This window comes from Typopeltis vanoorti, chromosome 6 (genome assembly GCF_054136105.1).
Source record: "Typopeltis vanoorti isolate ZY-2024b chromosome 6, IOZ_Tvanoo_1.0, whole genome shotgun sequence".
NCBI classification, from domain to species: domain Eukaryota; kingdom Metazoa; phylum Arthropoda; class Arachnida; order Uropygi; family Thelyphonidae; genus Typopeltis; species Typopeltis vanoorti.
The window spans coordinates 46,623,566-46,648,934 of record NC_143554.1 but is presented as its reverse complement, the minus strand read 5'-3'; the positions used below and the strand labels follow the sequence as shown (position 1 = coordinate 46,648,934).

The 25,369-nt window shown below is 35.1% G+C and overlaps 1 protein-coding gene across 2 annotated transcripts in view; it reads right to left on the bottom strand.

Annotated features, from left to right (window-relative positions):
* The window catches only part of LOC150105435 (synaptosomal-associated protein 47-like), a 106,159-nt gene extending 81,707 nt beyond the window's left edge, over positions 1 to 24,452 (bottom strand). Inside the window, exon 1 of one of the 2 annotated variants that reach the window (XM_090394810.1) lies at positions 24,401 to 24,452. The gene's annotated coding sequence lies outside the window, so the exon portion shown is untranslated. Of the gene's footprint in view, positions 1 to 12,739; positions 12,817 to 24,400 lie in introns of those variants that run through there. The other variant, XM_090394811.1, reaches the window with a different exon arrangement.
* Positions 24,453 to 25,369: the final 917 nt, after the last annotated feature.

Below are 25,369 nucleotides of genomic sequence, written 5' to 3'. Positions count from 1 at the left end.
GAGGATGCAGCAAAATCCCAGCTAAGACGTAACAATCTACTCCGAGTTGTTAACGATGTGTGGGATCTGCCATTGTTGTGGTGAAAGACAACTCCTTTCCGATTTGCCAATTCAGGATGTTTTGTGCTATATAACTGTGAGCAATAGACAGTTGAATCAATCATTCTGCCTGACGGTAACATAACACCTTGTAGTGGACAACACCTTTATAATCCCACCACACAGCGAGCATGATCCTCTTTGGGTACAATCCCACTTTCGAGGTTGTTTGCAGCAGTTCGTTCTTGTGTCCCCATGATCTTTTACATTCCACGTTATCGTACACGACCCATTTTTCATCTCCTGTAATCATCCGTTTCAAAAATGGGTCATTTTCTTGGCGATGTTGCAGCGAATCACAGATGGATATGTGAGCAGTTATATTGGCCTCGGTCAATTCATGCGACACCCAAACACTGAATTTTGAAACATATCCCAGCATGTGCAAATGGTTTTCAACACTTGCATGGGATATGTTCAGTACTGCAGCAATCCCCCGCATTGTTTGCGATGGATTTTTGTCGACGATATCCTTCATAACACTCGAATCAACCTCGGTCAGGCGACCGGCGCATCATTGACGTCGAAATCTCCAGAACAGAATTTAGCAAACCACTTTGGCATACACGTTCTGTTAAGGCCATCCCCATATATGCTGCATATTTTTTATGGGCCTCCGCGGCTCGTTTGCCTTTTTTTTGAAATAAAAAAGCAAAATATGCCGGAAATGTACGTTATTTCCTTCCATTTCTAAAAATATGTTACATACACATGCAACTGAAGTAGGCCGAATGAAAAGTCACTGAAAGGTTATGTGAAATGTCGCCTTTCAACTGTGCAATAGCGACAGGTGAAGCGGCATAAACTTGTACTAATGCATAAACCAAACAAACTTATTTGCCAACCCAATATATGTATTATTATCATCATGGGAGGGCACACTACTTCATTACACCTTACTATCTCATTTACTTATCCTTCAACTACACAATGCAAATGCCATCTAATCACCCACCACTAACACTAGTATACAATATCTGTAAATTGTGTGTGTGTGTTCTCATAGTGTCTTTATGTGGGATGAAAACCTGAGTTTCTAGGAGAAAAAACCCTGCTACTTCCACATGAGATCAGTTAACTCACCCTTTAAGTGGAAAAGCCCATATAAAGATTCCTCTCATCAAGACAAGAATCAGACTCAGTTCTTTTCTAATCAAAGGGGGCACATACCTTCGATCTTCCAACTGCGCTATGAAGGCACTCGCTCATGCAATGTACAGTTCCATGGGCTAAACATCATCTTGGTTAACTTCTATAGGATTTGTTTTGACTATTTCTATAGGGTGACAATATCTGGATACAACAGTCCAGATGTAAACTTATCAGACTCTTAAAAAGTGCAAAAATAACTTCCTTATTCTTACAAGTTAGTATACCATTATTCTCAGTTCTTTGGCTTCACTGACCACTTGAAGCAAATTACTATTAATATAGTACTCTATTTGCAAAGTTATCAATCCAAAATGTTTTTTTTTTTTTTTTATAATGACGATCCCACACACTCAAGAGGCTAGTTAACTTGTGGTACCTTAGTACCATGGTTTGCATTTAGTATAAATAGCCAGTGGGCAAGAGAACAGAGCTTGCAAAAGCCTAGCATTAGTTGAATGCTTATAAAAAATAGGGAACATCTGATTATCATTGCATAGTGTGCATCCAGTATAAAAGACGACAACCAAGTTGGAGAAGTCAAGGAACACACAAATGATGGGAACTTTCTTAATAGACCTGGTCAAAATCACTGGAAATATTAGAGACAACCACTTCATATTTGCCCAACTTTTTTCCATGATGACCAAAGATGGGTGACATAAGGAAGATCTTCTGTTTGTTTGCAGTCACAGAATCTATACTGGCAATCATTTACTTGTTGAATGCCTTCAAGGTAGCACAGGAGTTGAGTGTTGATAGTTCTTTCAATTACTTTAGAGAAATTGGGCAGTTCTAGTAGTTTAATGATAAAGACTTGTCACACTTTTTATGAATAGCTGTATGTGTGCTAATTTCCAGGCTGCAGGATCAATACCGGTGGAATAAGAGTGTGTAAAAAGTAACGTGCAACTTTGGAGCCAGTGGATTAGCTAGGTTTTTGGTGCTTTAGGCAAATTCTTAGCTATCTCATTATGTATATGTTTCATTAACACTAATAAGAAGTATTACAGTGGCTCAATGATAAGATCATACTAAATAATAAGTATTTTGATTGTTTTATTAAAATGAAACATAAATAATAATTGGGTATAATATGTATACATTCCAGAATACATCCCATCTCAACATCACCAGAGCTCAAGATTGGTACTATCAACATACGACGCATCAATGGAAAAAAAATTGGAACTAGCAGAAGAATTAGATAAGTACCAGATCAACATAATAGGCGTGACTGAAACAAAAAAGGCAAAAACAAGTGAAGCAACAAATGCTAAGCAACTTGCTAAACAACAAATACAAAATCTTATATTCAGGCAATAACAATCAGGGAAAAGAAGGAGTAGCTATAGTACTCAACACTACATATAAGAATAATCTTCTTGAATTGTAGGCAATATCAAGTAGAGTGATGTGGGAAAATATCAGAAGAGGGGGGGGGGGGGACTGGACAGTGAGACTTATTTGTGCTTATGGTCCCACAGAAAGTTCTACCATGGAAGAAATGGAGAAATTTTTTGAGGCATTACAGAAGACATCTGGCACAAGGAAAAAGGAAAAGTAGGTCCTTGTTTGAGATCTAAACAGCACAGGAGGAAATGATTACCAAAATGTTTTGGGAAAATATGGAGAAAAGTGAAAAGCTAATAATAATGGTTAATGCCTGCTGGATTTCTGTTCAGGATAGGAATGAGTTATTACTAACGCCATGTTTCAACATAAAGTATGCACAAATTCACATGAAGCGAAGATGCAAGAAATAAGAAAAGTCTCATTGACTATGTTATAGTTAATAGCAATTTTCCCACTGGTTCAAGGCACTAGAGTATACAGAGGATTTGAAATAGGAAGTGATCACTATCTTGTTTTGAGTAGGATAAAATTGCATTTCATATTGAAAAGAAGAGTGTGTAAGCAAGTTTTAAAACGAATCAAAGTTGAGCATCTCTCAAATACACAAACATCACTGAAGAAAAAATGAAAGAGTTTGAAAACAAGAACCAAACCTTGGAGATTCAATGACAAACCCTAAAGAAAATATTGATTGATTCAGCCACAGAAGCATATGGTGAGGCTATCTGTAAGGATAGAAAAATCAATCTGTAAGGATAGAAAAATCAGAACTCCATGGACTAAGGAAGTTAAAGAGGCAGTCAAGGAAAATAAGAAAGCATATGTAAAGTTCTTCATAAGTAAAGTCAGCTTGTGCTCTTAGAGCAGTGCTTCCCAAACTTCTGGATGTCAGGGCCCCCTTTGGAAAAATTAAAATATTTCGCAGACCCCCCCCTCGAAAAAAAAATAGTAATATAGACATATATTATTGTAATATATATTGTATTTATATTCAATACAAAAGATACACAGCAAATATTGCAAAAATCAAATGCAAATATTACATTTTCAGCATCTTACATACACATTTGACATGGCACATTATCTCATATTTTTATATAGATAGATATATTGTATATTTGCAGCAAGCACATGAAACGTAAAACGATTAGTAATAAACAAGGTAATAATTAAAAACATAAAAGAAGTTTAATAACAATTTAATATGATGGATGTGTTTCAATACTGCTACACAAAAAGTCAATATCAGGTGAAATATTTGAAACTGCAATTGTTAGAATTTTGTTTTGAAATGAAACTTATATGAATAAGTATATATATATACTAATATTCATTAAGCACTGAAATATGCAAAAAGCAAAATTTGTGAACCAACACCAATGTGTGATTTTTTCCATTAAAATATAAAAAATAACAAAAAAAAAAGAAATAATAAATAATAAAAATTAAATACGTTTCTTTTAAGATAAAAAAAATCTACTTAGTCTTAAAACATTTTAAATTTGTTTTCATTATTTCATGGCCCCCTCCCCCCCAACAAAACCTATGGCCCCCAAGGGGGCCACAGCCCACAGTTTGGGAAGCGCTGTCTTAGAGAATGCAGAGAAAAATGAAAGAAAGCAAAGCACTGTGTAAAACTTGCTAAACAAACGTCATGGGAAGACTTTAAAAACATGGAAAATAAATATCAGGAAGGTGGCAAAATATTCTGAAGGCTTGAAAAAGGCTTAGAATAGCAAAAAGAGTACTGTAAAATGAACTGGAGATATAAGGTGATATGAAAACTGAAGATAAAGATATTCTAGATGTCTGGAGTAATTACTTTGAAAGACTGCTAAATAAAACAATCAGTGTCAGTAAGATGGTGAAAACTTAAAACAGGAATACAGTCAGGAATATATATATCCATACTTGAAGTAGAAAAACGTTATAAAATCCAAAATGTGGAAAGACAGCTGGAGTAGATGAAATTCAACCAGAAATGCTCAAATATGGAGGTGTAATCTACAAAGCATATATAAATGTCTCTGTTTCTTTCTATATATCTTTCTATTATTCTCTTGTTCCATTTTTTTAAATCCAAATTAATTTTCACATATTTCCCTCGACACCGCAAGGTAAAAGAGGGTATAAGGAAGAAGAAGATGAAGAAGATATTTCCCAGCTGAATTTTCTTTTGTTTCTTTGCAGAATAATTTTTATCAGTATTTTAGCAACATGAGTCATGATGCTAAAATACTGAGTTTCTGGATAGATGTCCTTAGCATTCTGCAGCATTGTGCTTTATTGGAATGTGTATGAAGATAGAGTGTATCAGGTCTTTTGGGAGATATCCTGTGTTATAAATTTCATTGCATACCATTGTCAAAGCATTTCTTCTTCTTCTGCTTCTTTTCAGTCATGTTTGGTTCACTGCTGGACAGAGCCTCCTCCAGTTCCTTCCACCTTTCTCTGTTCTTGGCAATGGTTGACCAATTTTTCCCAACAAAACCTGACAATTCATCACTCCACCTTCTTTTAGGATGTCCTTGATTCCCTTCTTTTGGAATCCAGTTCGTTAGTATGGTGGCCAATTGCTCATTTTCTCTTCTGGATAGATGTCCAGCCCATTTCCATTTTAGTCGCTTGTGGTGAAGAATGATAGCAATGTTATGCATCTGGCTTCTTATCCAGGTGTTTCGCTGCTTATCTTTTAATGTGATGCCTAGCATCAACCTCTCCATTTTTCTTTGAGTTGTTACTAGTTTATTTTCCCAGTGCTTTTGTTAGAGACCAAGTCGCACAACCATATGTGATGACTGGAAGTATACACTGGTTAAACGTCATCCTTTTTAAACAGAGTGAAACATCATTGTTTTGAAAAATGCTTTTCCATTTTCTAAATGCTCTCCAGGTAAGTTAAATTATTCTATTTATTTCATTTTGGAGTCCACAGTTTAGATCAATGAGATGACGTATGTATATGAAGAGACTCTTTCCAAGAAATTGTTTTCTATTATTGTTTTTTGGTGTTACAAAATGATTAAACATGATTTTAGTTTTGTCTCTGTTTATTTTTAGACTGACTTTTCTGCTTTCATGATATAGGTCTTCTATCATTATATTAAGGTCTTCTGGAGTGTTTGCAAAAATTATGATATCTTAGTTGCGTTCAGTTTCTGTTATTAATTTTTATACCAGGGTTTGTCCAGTTTATATTATTAAATATTTCTTGAAAGACTCTCTAAAGATTTTGGGTGATAGAGAGTCTCCTTGTCAGACACCTTTTTTCAATTGATATTTTATTGCTACTTGTGTGAAGCAGTTGGTGTTGCAGTGTGGTATATTTCCTGAAGGAGGAGCTGATCCATATATTCTCCAAGAACTCCCTGATTCTGAAGTCCTTTAATACCTTTATTGTATTATATACTTCACTAGAAAGAATATCAGGACCATCTAGGTTGTTTGTGTTAGGTTTTTCTTCTCTATATTCATAGTATAGTTGCTCTGTGTATTCTTCCTACCTTCCTAGTATTTCTTCCTTATTAATAATAGGTATACCATTTTGTGATTTTAAGATATTACTCCCCATTCTTTTCCTTTTCTTATATGTTAGTTCATTTATCTTGTTGTATAAGTCTCTTTCTTTGTGTGCATTAGCTAGTTCTTCTCATCTCTCCACGTTTATCTGCATACCACGCTGCATACTCTTTTTATCAGTTTGTTCACTTTCTTATAATTTGGTTTGTTCTTCATTATCAATAGGATTATCACATTAAAAATTAAGATATTAGGAAAGAACTTGCATTTGTTAGCATTCAGAAATGTGTTAGTAGAGCTAATCTTAGGTAGTATGGTCACTTAAATAAATTGGGAGAGAGGAAAGATTAGCAAACAAGTATTCTTTGTTAAGTTGGCAGGAAAAAGACCCAGAGGAAGACCAAGATGTAAATGGATTGATACAGTAAAAAGTGCCTTAAAAGACAGAAATGTAAGATCTGATAATGTTGGAGTCTTGACAGATAACAGGTTAATTTGGAGAAAAATTGTTGATTGGAAGTTTGTAATGGTGTAACTTTTTCATGTACTACTATCATAACTGAAGAACATGACGGCAGATTTGAGATGTGCTAAAAAAAAAAAGTGTTTTTAATCGGTGTATAGTGTGATTTCTGTCATGAATTGTATTACATTTTTTTCTATAATACAAGTGCCCTTCATTGGTGCTGCTTTTGGAGTTTAGTTGTTTATTTTGTGTTATTTTTGGTTACCGAGAAGGCGAGGGCAGAGTCGGACGCATTTGCGGTGGAAGAAAAGAAGATAAGTTTTAGTTATTTAGTATAGTTAAATATGATTTATACTTATAGTATTGCATAAGTAAATTAGCTTACAGTAGGGTGCATAATATAATAGAGCATTTAGTATTTAGTGTTTAGTTGTAGTAGTTCCTTGGCACTATTTGAATAATGGTGGCAGCCGGAGCTCCAATTACAAATGGCATGTCACCAAGTCCTCCCCAATTTAAGGACTATATTTTGCATAACATACCACAGGATTTTGTGGCATGCGGTGCTTGTGGTATGTACGCATTCCAGCAGTTGGATATGTGGTGGGTGAGAGAAGAGGAGAGTGCATAATAAGTGCAAAATGTAGGCAATGGGAAGAACTTAGTGAGTTAGAGATTACCATAACCAACCTCGTTGAGCTGGGGGCAGAAGAATCACAACCTAGAGACACGAGTAGTGTGATAGAGGGCAAGAATAACAAGCAAAATATGAAAGAAAATATAAGAGTGGGGAGTGTGGAAAGTTTGAATGATTGTGAAGTTTTCGGAGGTGGTCTAAATTGGGAGGATGAATGGTGAGCAACAGTGGCTAACTTGCAGAAACAGATAGATGAGCTGAAAGAGTCTCGGGAATGAGATGAGGTGTGAAAGAGGAGATTAGACAAATGGAAGAGATGAATGCAGGGCAAGAAGAGTTAATGAAAAGAGTTGCAAATGAGAGAGAGTTATGGGAATGATAGAATAGACAGAGCAGAAGAGAGGGAATGAGAGAGAGTTATGGGAATGATAGAAGAGGAGAGAATAGAAACAGTACGAGAGAGGGAATGAGAAGAATGCAAGGGAGTGCTGGAACCAGGGATAGAGTGATGCCAGGACAGCAGGTAAGTATGGGAACACAGAGAGAAAGTGTTAGAGGAGAGAGAGTGAGAGATGCAAGTGAGCATTCAAGGAACAGAGTGGTAAGAGGTGTGATGTATGGAGACTTGGTGATCCGTGGTGTGCAAGACAGGATGCCAGAGGAGTGTTTGCCTGGAGGAACAATAGAAAGTGTGGCTATGGCAATTAAGTGGGGTGAAAGGGTAGATGAGATGATTGTGATGGTGGGCATGAATGACTTGAGAGACAGTGTAAATTGAGTGGTGAGAGATCTGAGATTCATGCTTTAGGTTGTACAAAAGAAAATGCAGAGAGGGAAGATAGTGTATGTTGCCCAGGTATGATAGTGACGAACTGAGCAGAAGAGCAGTAATAATGAATAACATAATAGCCAGAATGTGTCAGAAGAGAGGATTGGAATATGTGGATGCTTGGAGGGCATTTGAGGACAGAAAGGAACTGTATGCGAGAAACCGCTTGCATTTGAATGAGAAAGGACGTAGGCATCTAGAGAGATTACCGTTTTCTGAATAAGTTGGTGTGTCAATGGAGGGAAACTAGAATTCCCAGGGTGAATGGTAACAGTAATGGCCTCTTGTGGGAATGGGCACATTGGGGAAGGGGGACAACATCGGGTAATGCTGAGTCCACTGGAGTTTGGAGGGAATAATGACAGCTATAGAAACAGTGGCCTTTTAATGCTTTATACTAATTCCAGGAGTATCCAGAATAAAGGAGATGAACTGGTGGCACTGATAGCACCAGCCTGGCCAAAGATTATTGGGATCTCTGAGACGTGGTTGACAGAAGATGATATAATAACAGGAATAGAAGTAGCAGGGTATAGCATTTTTCGGCAGGATAGGAAGGGAAAAAGTGGTGGTGGAGTACTGCTTATGATAAGTGATGACTTATGTACTCTAAGAGAGTGGAGGCTTTGGAAGGCAGTGACACTAATGGTTTTGAAAGCATATGGTGTGAGGTAGAGGTGGGCAAGACAGGATATTTAGTGGGGTGTTGCTACAAGCCAAGGAGCACAGAGGGTGAGGGAGCAGGAGATAAGAGTTTTGGATTTGGTCATAGCATCAGAAGAGCTGATAATAACTGGGATGACATCCCCCCCCCCAGTTGGAGAGAGTGACTATGTGGTTTTGACTTGGAAAATGAATAGATATGCAGGAGTATCAAAGAGAAGGGAACATAGACTAGTATGGCAAGGCAAAACTGGAATATGAGAAGGGATTGGCACTACGATCCAAAGATAATCTTAGGGAATTTTTTAGCTATGTGACAAGTAAGAGGAGAAATGATTGTGGAAGAATGACATTGTGGGATAAAAATGGGGATACGGTGACTGATGCAGAGGACATAGTGGATTTGTTCAATAAATACTTTATTGAAGTATTTCATCCTGGAGAAGTAAGTTTTAATACTAGAGGGATAGGACAGGTTCGAGGTGCAAGAGGAGAGTGTTCCAAATACTGAGTACCCTGGATGTCAGTAAAGCTGTGGGACTGGATGGTATTTCACTACGGGTTTTGAGAGAATGTGCAGAGAACTGACAGCTCCGTTAACCTGGCTTTACAATGAAAGTCTGGCTATGGGAAAGGTACCTAAGGAATGAAAGGAAGATAAGATAGTGCCATTGCATAAGGGCAGTTGCAGACTGGAAGTGTCTAATTATAGGCCAGTTTGTATTTCATCAGTAGTTAAGATCTTGGAGAAATTAGTGAGGGACCATATACAGTGTTGGGCAGATGAGGGTAATGTTATCTGTGAGAGTCAACATGGATTTGTTAAGTGGCGCTCTTGTTTAAGTAATATGATTGCCTTTTATAATAAAGTGACAAGAGCAGTTGATGAGGGAAAGGCATATACTGCCATTTTTTTTTTATTCTGCAAAGGCATTTGACACGACACCACATGATAAGCTGATATTTAAGTTGCAGCACATAGGTTTAGATGTCAGGTTAATAGTCAACTGGATTCAGGATTATCTGTCTGATAGGTATCAGAGAGTTGCACATGGGGCAATATCAAGGAGGCAGAAAGTTACAAGTGGGATTCCATAGGACTCAGTACTGGGACCTGTATTGTTTAACTTTATATCAATGACATTGTCAGTGGATTGCAGTGGGATATTCAGTTGTTTGCAGATGATGTGAAGCTGGGAAGGGTTATTAGTAATAGTGCAGATGTGGCAGCCCTGCAAGAGGATTTGAAAAAACTAGGCAGATGGGCAAATGAATGGGGGGGGGGGAAGAGTGTCGGTTTAATGCAGCAAAATGTAAAGTCTTGAAGTTTGGGATACATCAATGGAAGGCTGCATACTTGATTGGAGAAGCTGTACTGAAGTAGGGGAAGACAAGAGATTTGGGGGTGATGATTGATAGAAACCTGAAATTCAGGGAACATATTGCAAAGATGGTGACGGTAACCCAGAGGATTGTTGCAATACTGAGAAGGATGCTGACCTGCAGAGATAAAAGAGTTATCGTTCCATTGTATAAGACCCTGATCAGGCCACACTTAGGCTACTGTTCTCAAATTTGGTCCCCAGGATTGGAAGGGGATAAATTAACTGTGGAAAGGGTACATAAGCAGATAACAAAGATGGTTTCAGGACTGTACAATGTTAGTTATGAGGATAGGCTGAAGGAATGTGGACTGCAGAGTTTGGAAGATAGAAGAAGGAGAGGTGATATGATTGAGACTTTTAAACTGTTGAGAGGTAGTTACAGGGTTGACACCAGTGAGTTGTTCTGCTTGGTGGAACAGCAGAAGGAGTGATGACAAGGGGACATCCCTGGAAGTTATGAAAGGAAGCTGTGAGCAAGAGGGTGAGGAGTGGTTTCTTTGCATAGAGGTTAGCTGAACCGTGGAATGCACTACCTGATAGAATGGTGAGAGCAAGAATAGTCAATGAATTCAAGGAGTGGTATGATAGACTTTGTGCTTCCTAGGTAGGACCTCCTACGATGATTCTTTTGACTCCATGGAGGCCTGAATAATAATAATAATTATTATTATTATCCTGTACACCCCCTGAGGGTACATATGAGGAATTTGATGATGATGATGATATGTATACATAGATATAAATATGTATGAAGTACATTAAAGCTTAATTTTTCTTACTTTAGCATTAGCAAAATTTGTGACAATTTTATCAAAGTTTATTTGGCTAGTCCAGTTCAATTAAAAGGAAACAGAGATGGTGTGTGTTCTTGTCCTAGTGTTTATCTCAAATATTTCTTAACAGTTCTAACTTACTAAAACTCCTTTCAGCTGTGGCTACAGTTGTTGGCATTGTAAATATTACCAGTGCTTTTTGAATATTTTGGTAAGTTTCTCACAAGTTCCATTTGGCTGATATATTTAATCTAAGTGATATGTTTTATGAATTTTTTTTTCCGAATATTTCAATAATTTGGTATGCAAAGCATTTAATTCCAGTTTTTATTTTGTATCTATGTTATAGATACAAAATAAAAACAGAAACATATAATGCATGCAGAGTTGTGAATGATTGGAATGCCTTGCCTCAGAGTGTATTATCTGCAGAGAATTTGAATGTGTTTAAGGCACGATATTATGAGCTGTGTGTATGACAAAGGGACCTCTTAGATGAGTCTAACTCCATGCAGTCTTAGAGGTAATAATAATAATAATAATATAATTATATCCATAAGAATAAAAATTGCCAAAAATATCTTTAGGTCCCAGGGAATGTGAAAATTGCTTCAACAAATTATAATCATTAATTAGCAATAATTGTTACATAACAGAAGTGTATCTCAATAAAAAATGAAATAATCTCATGAATTTAGTCACAAAAACAAGTGCATCCAACCTTCCTTTCTCCTACCTTTGCTTATTCCACATCCAAAGAGAATAACAATGCTTTTGGCTTGATCATAAATTTATCTGATACGCTTTCTCCAAACAAAATAGAAGTATTAAACAAAGGTATCAATTTTATCATTCTCCCTACAATTTTTCCTAAAAAAAGATTACATCACTGAATCCCAAACAAAGCTAGAAAATGATCTCAACAAAAACATGTTTTTCATAAAGATAAACAATATCATAACAGTAAAAAGTGCCTTAGAAGAGAAATATATAAGATCTGATGACATTGGAGTCTTGACAGATTCATATGGAAGAAAACTGTCAACAGGAAGTTAGTAATGATGTAACTTTTTCATATAGTACTATCACAATATCCTGTACCCTCCCTGAGGGAACCTGTCAGGAATTTGATGATGAATCTCTTGCCACAGCTTTCACACACTATAAAAAGGTTAAAAATAACCTCAATATTATTATTATCAGTAAAGCTGATAAAGGATATATTACAGTAATCATACACAAAACTGATAACCATAATAAAAATTCTAGATATTGTCTATGATACTAAGAGTTACAAAATAATCACTGAAGAGCATACTTTTAATTATAAAACAAATTAAAAAATATGTACACATCAACTCAATGAAGAAAACAAAATAGATAAAAACACTGCTAAAAAAAAGCACTCGTACAAACATTTTCCCACTATTTTTGGACAAGTCAGGCTACCCCAATTGTCCTATAATTTCATACAAACACATCATGACATCCTCCTTATCCAAATTTATCTTGCTACTACCTTTACTAAAATATAAAATTTATGACTAAATATACTGATAAACTACTGCAACTTCATCTAAAAATTGAGATGTAAGGAGAATTCATTATTATTATTAGTATTATTATTATTATTTGACACCATCAGGGAGTCCAAAGACTCATCGAGGGAGAGTGCGCCAACAGCATCGAACGAATGGTCCCCTTCCAACTACCAACCGCGCTCAAACTTACTTAACTGAGCCATTAGTAGCGGAGGCTCTACCAATCGACCAACCTTTGCGAATTAAAAATTAATACCAGAAAATTATTGTAAAATTTTTGAAATAAATTATTGCAACATATCAAACAAATTGCCATAATCACCCAGTAATACTCTCTCTCTTCTTTAGATTTCTCCTTTCTGTTGTGTCCGAAAATGCAGCATTATCCACATGCACAGCTTATAAATAAACAAAACTTATTAAAATGTACAAAATTATCTCCTACTGATATCTTCTGTCTAATAAAACTAATAATCTCAGCTAATTCTTTCAAATATAATGACTATTTTTACAAACAAATTTTTGGTCTTCACATAGGCCAAAACATTAGCAGTATACTCACTGAACTTTTTCTTGCTATATGGAAACATAATTCCTATCCCCCCCCCCAGCCATTGGCATCTCTTACTGTGGTAGATATGTGGACATTCTTCTGTGTATCAAAAAAAGCAAATGCTATACAAGTTATTTCATTCTTTTAACACTGTTAATCATCATATCAGTACCAAAGCAGTAGAGAGAGAGAGAGAGAGATGAAAGAATAATAATAATAATATAAATTACTATTAATATAATAATGGTAAGAGTGTGCCGAGAGTGCGTTGCGGTGTCGTCCTTTGCCAGTTGCTGGTTGTCCAGTCATTTGCCAGCCTGGTTGGCAGAGTGATTAGCGTTATTCGAACCTGCAGCCTTTTGGCTGTGGGTTCGAATCCTGCCATGAGCATGGATGTTTGTGATTGTCTGTGAAAGTACTAGTGGTGGTAGTCGGTGGCAGTGGTGCACCCAGGGAGGGGGCCAAGGGGCCCTGCCCCTCCCCCCGCCAAAAAAAAGAAAAAGTTAAAATACACTAAAAAATTTTCCAAAATACTTTTCCTAATTAAAATTCATTTTTTTATTTATGTTGTGTCGTATCTTCTATTTCTATACTACTTATGAATTAGCGGTCACATAAGGTGAGAGTACCCTATAGCAGTGTTTTTCAACCTGTAGTCCAAGACGATGGGACAGGTGTCCACACGCAGACTAAAATTAACCAAATAAATCTATATATTTTAATTATCCAAACAAAAATTAAAATTGCATAAGTAAAATTTATTGAATTAAAATGGATACTTAAAAAATAAAATAAAAATAGTGGCAGAATGTTCATTCCATGAACATTCTGCCACTATTTTAATTTGTAACGGCAGAATGACGAGTAATAAAAGAGGGATTAAGTGAACAACAATATGGTTTTATTGCTTCCACTTTCCCTTGCTGTTTTGTCAGATTTGAAGTGAACATGTGTTGTCCACATGACCACATTTCAACCAATTGCTTGTTGTTTATTGATTTTTATTGCTGAAGAGATTTCTCCTTCAACTAAGGCTCATATCTTCAGAAGTGCTAAGTAATACTTGGACAAAGTGTGTTGTGAGTTAACCCCAGTATTTATATATTTTTAGGAAATTGCGCAACTGAAAGATAAAAGCAAGCTGCCAGTTGAGTTGAAATGCTAACCCTCTTCAACCGAATTCCATACGTGAAACTGCCATAGCAACATTCACTATATATATATTTTAGTTTTAACACATTTATGAATTTTAACACCTTCAGTTGAACTTTATTGCTGCTTTGGGGGCAGGCGAACTCACACACATCTAATTAATAACAATAGTTTTTAGTTAGATACTGTGTTTGCCGGTGCAACATATGGTTTTGCTCGAGTCTAAATAGCATAGTTTCTGTATGAAAGGACATGTGATTCGTTAATTAGTGTCGTTATTATCATAGTTGTCTCTAATTGCACTATTTGTTGAGAAATATATTACACAGACTGGTACCTTATTCACTGACATAATAAAAGTACTTGTTTTGCTTGCCTCTGCAATATAGTGACTATTGGGAAGGGCGTGTTGTTTACCACAGGAGCAAATTACTATCCCCTGCTCTAAACGTGTTTCAGCTTTTTTTCATTTGTGATGTATATGAGAAACTTTTTAATTTCTTTTTTCGAAAAGTAAAATCAGGGGTACGAGCTACATGCGAGGGCAAGTTATATTCGAGTAAGTACGGTATTTCAATTATGGATAAGTATCTTGGTACCTTCTTTAAACAGAAAAATAGCTCGGATGACAGTGATAATACAAAACGAGTTTGTAATGACAGTTTGTGTGTAGTTTCTGAAGAGAAAGAATTCTATAACGAATCCACAGAAACACAGAATTCCCATTAGTTGCAATGGGATAATATTAATACGCTGAACGAAAGGAAAGATTTGCTGACTTGCTGACACTCGACCAGTGGATCTCATTCAAAGGTAAATATAACTGGTTATTTTGTAGGAACATTTTTCTGTTTTGTGACTTTTCCCCCTTTACGGTAATTATGCTACATTATTGTGTTATTATTCAACAATTGTTTACAGTTTTGAATGTGTATATAAATCAATATCAACAGTAGCCTGTTACGAACGCGTGATGAAAGGGACGGGGGAGGTTTGGAGCTTCCCTGCATAGTATTCAAAAGGTGAATACAATTGGTTATTTTGTACAGGTACCCGAAACATATTAGTTTAGAATTTAACCACTGGGAAAGCGTTTGTGTCCACCTCAAAACTCTGAAACAGAATTTGGAAACATATTTTCCAAATAACTTTTATAAGAAATTTCTATGGGGTCACGATCCATTTTAGGCTTGCAGTCACGAGAATGACCTTTCGTTATTGAAAAAAGAACAGCTAATTGAGTTTTCAAGTGACAGTGGGCTTAAAATGCAATTCCGTGATCGTGGTTTGGCTCGATTCTGGATCTCGTCTTCAGTGAAAAGTGAATTTCCCGAATTATCTGAAGTAGATAATTCGGGAAGTAGTATCAAAAATCGTCATGCAGTTTTCTACAACCCCTATCTTTGTGATAAAGGATTTTCATCGCTCGTTCAAATAAAAACAAAATACAGATATTTGTCTTAATGTGCGTGCCGATCTTCGACTGAAGTTGACCAATATTGAGCCAGATATCCAGCAACTCTGCAATGCCGAGAAGCTCATTCATCTCATTAAAAGTAAATAGTAAATAATTATATCATATTATTTATTTGTTTAATAAAAATTAAAACTTTGTTCAATGATGATACACTTTTACTCATTTACTTCCAAGTTAATTATGTTTCCATATACTGTATATTCAAAACATGCTTTTAGATTTATTGCATTATAAATGCCACAATTTTTCCCAAATGTTGGTAATCCCTACATACGTTTTTAAAAAAATTACATAACTTAGTAGTTCATAGAATTGTTTTAGGCATTTTACTTGTCCTTAGGCTTAGAAAGGGTGAGAAACGCTGTCCTATAGCTGTCCGAGACGGGCCAGAGAGGATCACTGGTATCATGTATTGGCGAATCATTGTAGATGCTCACATAGGTGGTGTGTGATACGCTCGTATTCTGTGCTATTTTGCATTGATTTTGTTGAAAAGCATGTCTTGAACCTGAAACTTCTTTCCATCTCTGAAGAGTAACCTTACCGTACATAAATTCTTCAACAACATTGAAGTTATAAAGTTAAATTTGTAAAAGATTTTATTTTGTTTTTCGGATTTTGTGCTTCAAATTATAGCTTAAAAACGTACGCAGAGTATTTTATTGAACTATTTCAATAAAACCAAAAATGGATGATTCAAATGTTAGTAGCAATGTTGGCACTATTAATATTGTCAATAGTACATCCTTAGTTATTAATAATTCTCACGATATCGCATTTTTGAAAGAACAAACATTTAATTCTGATGATAATTTAGATATTGTGAAAAAGTTGTGGAAACCAGAACCAAATTTTAATTTTCCTGCAACCTGTGCTACAATTCACAACTGAAGTTTTCAATACACATGGTTTGAAAAATTTACATGGCCTGTGTACTCTCAAGTTGAAAATAGCACGTACTGTAAATATTGTGTTTTTTGCACCTGCTAATGTTAGAAAATCTAAATCTGAAGTACCTGGGCATTTAGTTATGCAAGGTTATAATAATTGGAAGAAGGCCATTGAAAAATTTAATAATCATCAAAACCAAAATATCATATAACGGCTGTTATGACTTACGAAAGGCTAAACAATATTCGAGATGGAAAATGTATTCCAATCAATCGACAAATTGATGTAGATAGAAGAGCATCACAAGCTGCAGTTAATCGGAAACGATTAGAGCCGATTACAAAAACAGTAATTTTATGGTCGGCAAAATATACCCTTGAGAGAATATCGTGATTATGGAGAATTTTCGTTTGAACAGGGGGCCAATTGCCAACGAAGGCAATTTTCGAGCTTTGTTAAGAATGAGAATCGATGCTGGCAACAAAAACTTGGCTGAACCATTTAAACATTCTGCCAAAAATGCTACCTACATTAGCTGGAACATACAAAATCAAATTATAAATGCATGTTATGAAATCATTTTGAACCGTTTGGTCGAAAAAATTAATTCGGCAAAATGTTTTTCAATTCTTGCCAATGAAACTTGTGACATTTCTACTACTGAACATTTTTTCTTGTGTGCCAGGTATATAGACGAAGAAAATGACAACAAAGTTTGTGAATAATTTTTACAATTTGTTCCCGTAACAAGCACTACAGGAAAAAATTATCCGACAAAATATTAGAAAGCTTAAATAATTATGGCATCGATTTGTCATATTTATGTGGCAAGGTTACAACGGTGCCGCATCAATGAGCGGAAAGTATAATGGTGTCCAATTTCACATATCAGCTATATATCCACAAGCTTTATATGTTCATTGTGCATCACACAGTTTGAATTTGGCAACTGGAAATGCTGTATTTGTGACTGAAATAAGAAATTGCATTGGCAGAATTGAAAAGGTATACAATTTCTTCAATACCCCTAAGAGACAGGACGTCCCTGCTGACAACATTGATAAATATACACCGGATACTAAGAGACAGAAACTACCCCAAGTTTGCCTGACTAGGTGGGGCAAACTTGGCCATGAAGCCATCAAGACCATGGTGGAATTATATGATGCATGATTCATAGTCTTGAAACAATAATTTCTTGGGAAGACAGACTCTTGTCCTCTAACGCAAAACTTTTGAATAATTCATTGTGTGAATTTGGGTTTTATAATATCTTTATTTAGCTTACAAAAAATATTTGCGTGCACCTTACTATTCTCTAAAATAATCTGACAGTGACCTCTTAATAAATTTAGTTTAATCCTTTATCCAAGTGTGAACAAACAAAGTTTGTGCCAGAAAGTATCTTCAGGACTGGGGTAAGGTAGTACAACACCGGGCAACTCGTTGCAAAGGTGGAGCAAGCTAACATCACTCCTATCTCAGTATCTCCCATAATGCAAAACACCTCTCCTTGTGGATATGTATAATGTTATGCATTAAGGGAAGAGCCACAACCCAGACTAGTTTCGACCTTCATTGAGGTCTCCTCAGTGGGAGCCAGGCCCAAGTGGAGATACCAGGCAGGAGCATTAGCAAGGTCATCTCTACCTATAGGAGTTGCTAAACGGTGTGCCACCTTTTTATTAAATTACTCTGGATTTAGAGAAAGATGTTGAAAGTTTATTTTTCACTTCTTAGACTATAATAAATTTAGTTTAATCCTTTATCCAAGTGTGAGCAAACAAAGTTTGTGTCTGAAAGTATCTTTAGGACTGGCATAGGGTAGTACAACACTGAGCAACTCGTTGCAAAGGTGGAGCAAGTTAACATCACTCCTATCTCAGTATCTCCCATAATGCAAAACACATCTCCTTGCTGAGCACTGCCTTAATGCATAACATTATACATATCTGCAAGGAGATGTGTTTTGCATTATGGGAGATACTGAGATAGGAGTGATGTTAGCTTGCTCCACCTTTGCAACGAGTTTCCCGGTGTTGTACTACCTTACCCCAGTCCTGAAAATACTTTCAGGTGCAAACTTTGTTTGCTCATACTTGGATAAAGGATTAAACTAAATTTATTATAGTCTAACCAAGTGAAAAATAAACTTTCAACATCTTTCTCTAAATCCAGAGTAATTTAATAAAAGGTTGGCACACCATTTGGCAACTCCTATAGGTAGAGATGACATTGCTAATGCTCCTGCCTGTTATCTCCACTTGGGCCTGGCTCCCACTAAGGAGCCCTCAATAAAGGTCGAAACTAGTCTGGGTAGTGGCCATTCCCTTAATGCATAACATTATACATATCCGCAAGGAGATGTGTTTTGCATTATGGGATATACTGAGATAGGAGTGATGTTAGCTTGCTCCATCTTTGCAACGAGTTGCCAGTGTTGTACTACCTTACCCCAGTCCTGAAGATACTTTCAGGCGCAAACTTTGTTTGCTCACACTTGGATAAAGGATTAAACTAAATTTATTATAGTCTAACCAAGTGAAAAATAAACTTTCAACAGTGACCTCTTAATTGCCCTAAATTTTGTTGATGATGTTGTGGCTCAATTAAATACCATTCGTGAAACGCCAGAGTCTTAATTTAAAGATATTTACGATGAAGCATGTATAATAGCCAATAGTGTTAATATTGACATTAAAAAGCCAAGGACTACATCAAAATAAACATTAAGGTCCAATGGTCCAGCCGATTCTGTAGAAGAGTATTTCAGGAGAACTATTTTCATTCAATTTATTGATCAAATATTGACTCAACTTCAGGATTGTTTAACTCGGCACCGCAACATTTAATAAAAATTTTTTCCGCTTCTACCAAATGGAAAAGATGCTCGAACAGCAAGTGCAATGGAAGATTTTCGTCAGTTGTGTGAATTTTATGCCGGTGATTTGCCTTATACAAATCCAGCAATTTTGAATGCCGAATTCAAGTTGTGGTATAAGAAATTTGACAAACCATTTACAATAGCTCCATGCAAAAATGCTGTTGATGCAGTTTCAAAGTGTGACAAAATGATACATCCTAACATCTATAACTTATTAAAAATATTTGCAATGCTTCCGGTAACAACATGGGTCAGTGAAAGGTCATTTTCTAACTTACGCCTTTTAATAACCTATTTAAGATCTACCACGACACAATCACGATTGAACGAACTGGCTTTGCTGTATATACACAGAGAGATTAAAGTAACCACGACTGAAATAATTTCAAGAGCTTTCTAAAAAGAAAAGAAAACTGGATTTTATTCTTTAAATAAATTTTTATAACCACATAATGAATTTTATTTAATGAATGAAATTTAATGAATTTTAGTTCAACGGATAAAAATATTTTTAATTTTTATCCATTAAAAATATTTTTATCCATTCAACTCCCCCCCCCCCTCCCCCCTCCCCAAGATTAAATCCTGGGTGCACCACTGGTCAGCAGTAGATGGCGTTGGTATTAGAGATGATGAAGGCTGGTGAAGTAGTGAGACGAAGAGTTGTAGAGTAGATGCCCTCTCTCGATGAGTCTTTGGACTCCCTGGAGGTGTGATGTAATAATAATTAATTTAAAAAATAATATCAATACCAAAGTATATCACAAACCCACAAACTGGAAATTATTTGCATGTCACCTCCTATCATCCTTATTATATCAAAAAATCTGTCATGTTGACACAATTCATTAATATCTTCAAATACTCATCGTCTTCTGTTATGGTTTTAAATCAAGGAATTACACATCTGAAAGAGATCTTCCATTCTCAGCCATATCCTCAACAACTAATAGACTACATTATTCACTCTGCCCAAAATCACATGTACCTTCTTCTCTAAGCCACATATCAAAATTGCATAAAGTCTTAATATTCCCATATATCCAAAACATTTATACAGCCATAACATGTATCTTAAAATATTTAAATTGTCTTCACCAATAAATTGGGTAGTTTGTTGCAAACTACAAAATTTATTAAAACATAGAACCACAATAGCTGAGACCAGCATGTTATTATCAACCATTCATTTTGTAAAGTCATACTTAATAAACATTATTGAGATTGCAATATTCTCATACTGGACTACTTACTTTCCATCATAAAGAAAAAACACAAAATAAAACATACCAGCAAAAAAAAAAAATTCCACCACTGAAATATTCTTACATGCAATACAATCTAAACATATCCCTGAAATTGAGGTCACCATTATCAATTTCCAAGAAAATGAAACCAAATCACATTGCTCTGAATCTCTGGTGATAAGAACCACCCATCCAGCATCCAACAAACCTATTCACTTCTCCTTTATGGCAATTACACAAAATAGTTTATTTCCCAAAATAAATTCTTCTCCACTACTCTCAAACCAGTCAAACTCTCATTAATATATTGTTTCATAAAAACCATGCAGCAGGCTCATAGCTAGTTCTTCAATGATCTACAACTGATAACGTTTTAAACAAAATGCCCAATATCTGACATGTTGCTGGCTTTACGTGCATTTATTATGCACATAAAGTGTGTTTCTTCCTTTATCCTTTAATTTTTAGTTCTTTTAATTCATAGTTTGCATAATTCATTTTATCATCATCTGTTTATTCACATTTTGACTATATTATTTCCAAACTCAGTTACTGCTTCATGTTTAGCACTTTTAACTACTATACTATCTCAGTTTCTGATCAAGTCTTGTACTAAGTTACAATAGAACATCTTTACCTGCAAAAAATGCACACAGATATGTCTAATCAATAATCATTCCTTAATTAAAGAAATCTTATTCAATTAGATCACTTTATGCTAGTTGTGATAGAAGGGCTGCTCCTTTGTAAATAGCTTTGCTTTTTAATTTAATATTAAAAGAGCTCCAGTTCCTTGCTTGGCACAGAATAGAATGTTTTGCATGTCAAAAAATTGGCTTATGCTAGCATTTTAAGAGAATGACATCTTTCATTTAACTAAGTTCTAACAGAATCAATTATGGACAAACAAGAAATTTTTACATCATTGACGTCTGATGATTCCTCTTCAGCACCCCACCTGGCAAGCATGTTCTTTTTGTTTTGCCTTTCTTTTTTTTTTTTTTTTTTTAACTGGTACTATTTTAATTTTTTTTTTTAGTTTCAAGTTTATTTAAATTTATTAAAAATTTCATTATTTCTCAGATCTTTAAAATAATCCACAAGTCCTACAATTAATATCAATGATGCATATTTTTTTTTCAGTGATATATATAGTATTGACTATTTATCCTATCCAGAATCAAATTCCACAGACTTAAAAATGGAATAAACCTGTAACTGATGAAGTAGTCACCTAACTGGTTCCTTCAAGATTATGTTATCTGGATATCATGTACATATGTGCAGTATGCATTCAGATTTAGGAATGGATGTATGCTCTAATCAACCTCTCGAAGAGCACCATTTGGTGAAAATCTATTTTTACCTGACCCTTTTACCTGACCATCTTTTGGTAGCTAGCCTTAACTGCCAAAATAGTCTGGCACAGAACTGATGTACCTGTTACTTATGCCCATGGAAGCTGCACCAATGCCAGGAATTACTTATACTAATATCTGCAGCACAAAGTTTTAGCAACTTGTAAAGACTTCTCGCCTTTCTTAAGAATGGGTTGTATGTAAGCTAATTTCCATGCTGCAAGATATATATACTATTGGAACAACAGAGCATAAAACAATGACATAGAACAAGATTCTTCTGATCTTTTTCTGGTTCAGAGGTCAAAGGATAGGCATAGTGATTGTTGAGTATTTGGGATGATTAAGGGGGACTTGTTGGAAGTTTTTCCACTTGGCTATACTATAAATTAGATACCAAGAAATTATATACTTAGTTTAATCCTATTATGGCAAGTATAATAGGATTAAACCAAGGGTGTTGGTAAGGAGGGGAGGAGAGGGGGGGATAATCTAAAAGTTCTTAGGTAGCATGGCCTTTGAACAAGATGTTTTACAGTTTGAAAAATTTGAACATCTTGCTTGTAAACTGAAAATTTAAGAATTAGTTTCCCAAAATACAGGAAATTAATTCTAAGACCTCCTGCCAATCAATCAAGGCTATCTACCACAACCCATAGTGGACAATCCACCAAGGACTAGCTTATGTTGGTTCTGTGCATTTTACAATTCTTATATTTCATTCCTGATGATGTCTCTATGACAGAGGTGAAATAATAGATTCATTTAATTCATTCTTAGTGGTGCCTTCATTCCATAAACCAAAACAAACAACCCTTTTTCTGTCTTACTTCCTTCTAATTCTTAGGGGGGGGGGAATGAGCATCAAATGTATTCAACTGTAACTTTCATCTTAATCCTAATGCTACAGTGCAATAGTGAAAATTTTCCAAACTTTCAAAATTCTGAATTTTTTTTGGTTTTGTTTTTCTAGCTTTATTTTTCTTTCCATCAAAATATTCAATATCCCTATATATGGTATCTTAATATGTTTCAGTAATATAATCCCCATTATATTAATGCAGGGCCTTCTGAATGAAAAACAAAGCAAAATTTTTACTAATATTTATTTTTTTTAAAATGAAGTAGGTAGGGTTAAGCTTATTGCAGTATATAGTTGCTACAGAAAAGTTTTAGTAATTACACTGGAATAAACAACCTGCCAATGCACAAGATTTGAAAGAATCAATGAAAAAAGAATATGATAGCAAGTTTGACACAGTTCAATAAGATGAAAATATGTCTACTATATATAAAGTAATCAGTTCTCTGATATAAAAACTTATGCATGTTGTTCCCAGACCATCAAAAAACTTTTCATTAAAAATGAAAATACTTAGCATAGCTTTTGCTATACCAAACAAAAGCTATGCTTAATGCCAAAAGTTATGCTTGTGGTATGTAAGATTAAGATCAGCAATTATATAGATAAAGGATGTGTGTGTTCACCATTTTTTAAATAATTATAATGGACTATATATTAAAGTTTAAAGAAAGAACAAGAGTAGAATTATACTTGTTGATAATATTCGTAACATGACGTATAATAAAAGAAAAAATTTGAAATAGTGTAGAAATATAAAATAAAATAACAAAACAAAAGGCCTGAACAGCAATAAATTAAAACTGAAAATATTTGTGGAGAGAAAAAATATTAAATCATATGGAACTCAAACGTGAACAAAAGAAAAGAAGCTGAATCTATGATACAAGTGACAGAAATAAAACGTAAAAGAGCCGATGCCAACCAAAACCAGAAAATGGGTATATTAGAAATGGGGAGATTAAACGGTAAACAGACCTTAGCCACATTTCAGAATGAATAGATAAGCTTAGGCTTCAACGATTTAGCCATCTTGAAACGATGAAGGGAAATTATACGCACAAAATCTCCAGTCAAGAATATAGATGCCTCGAAAAATAACGCAAGACTAGAAGAGATAAGGGAAAATTTTCCATAATGTACATAAGTGAACATAATTTTGATTTTAATAAATACGCCTAATTAGCAATGACCCACAGAAGCAATAAAAATCCACAATTTCACATCTTTCTCACACCAAAAATTCATCAGAAGATAAAAATGCTTAATTTTAATCTGCCATTTTTTTTAAATCAAATTTTCAAATATTCATTTATTGACACGTTACTGACAATACGTTCTGGGCAGGTGTGTGTTATGAACTGTCATATCATGGATTGTAATGACGTTTCCGGCTCAAAAGACTACATTCAAAATAAGATTTCCGTTCTCTTATAAGTATGCTTAATTTCATTTGATAAATAACAATATTTTAGAATCCTGTATGTACGAAAGTAAACATAATTTAAAAAAAAAAAAAAAGACTATACATATACAGAACACACGCTTAATTAACATACCATTGCGCGATACAAAGCGTCAAACTACCATCTTTTAGATGTCAGAGGGCGCACTAAGACATATTTGAAAACTATACACATTCAGCTGTGATTCATGTCGAAATATGGAAATAAATGATGGATATACATATACAGAGCTGAACCAAACCTAATGTTTTTTTTGTTTTTTTTCCAATTGGAAACCACTAAAAGTTGCCAGGTGATCAATGTGAAAGCTCCTGTTATGGTTATATTATATCTATCTGTCAATTAAATTTTTCACTTTATCTGCTTTGCAGCAAAATAAGACTCGAGTTTCTGGAAAAATCCAGCCATTGTACTTTCATAGATTTGGTATGAAAAGGGAGTTAAAGTTTAGAATGCATTTTACAAAAGAGGTAAAATCAGCTCATCGGATTATTTGGTTATTGAAGAATATCCTTACGAGCAGAGGCAATCAGGTTATTATGCCTCTTTATGGAGCCTTGGTAAGACTCCATCTTGACTACTGTGTGTAGATCTGCTCACCTAGTTTCTTCCGAATGAGGAAGAAGTGGAAAGGATTCAGAGGCGAGTGACCAAGAACTGGGCCCTAAAATGACATACCACTGTTCACATGCCTTCTCCTGGATGGCAGATCTTTGGACTGAAGCTTATGAGGACAGGTTAAAGATTTGTAGGTTAAAGCAATGGGTTGACAGGCGAAAAAGTGGTAGCATGACTAAGACAAAATTACCGAAATGGTTTTACAAGATTGACAAAGAAAACAAATTTTCCAGAAGAACAGGTCTGGTAGTGAGAGACCTAGGGCTATCCTTGGAAACTGAGTAAGAGTGTAAGAGTTGCCCATATGATGATGATGATGATAATAATAATAATAATAATAATTATTATTATTATTATTATTATAAAAAAAATCAGCTAATGCCTTTTTATTCCCGTATACGGGGAGTAGGCGAGGCCCTATCTAACTTTTGGAGACTGAGTGGG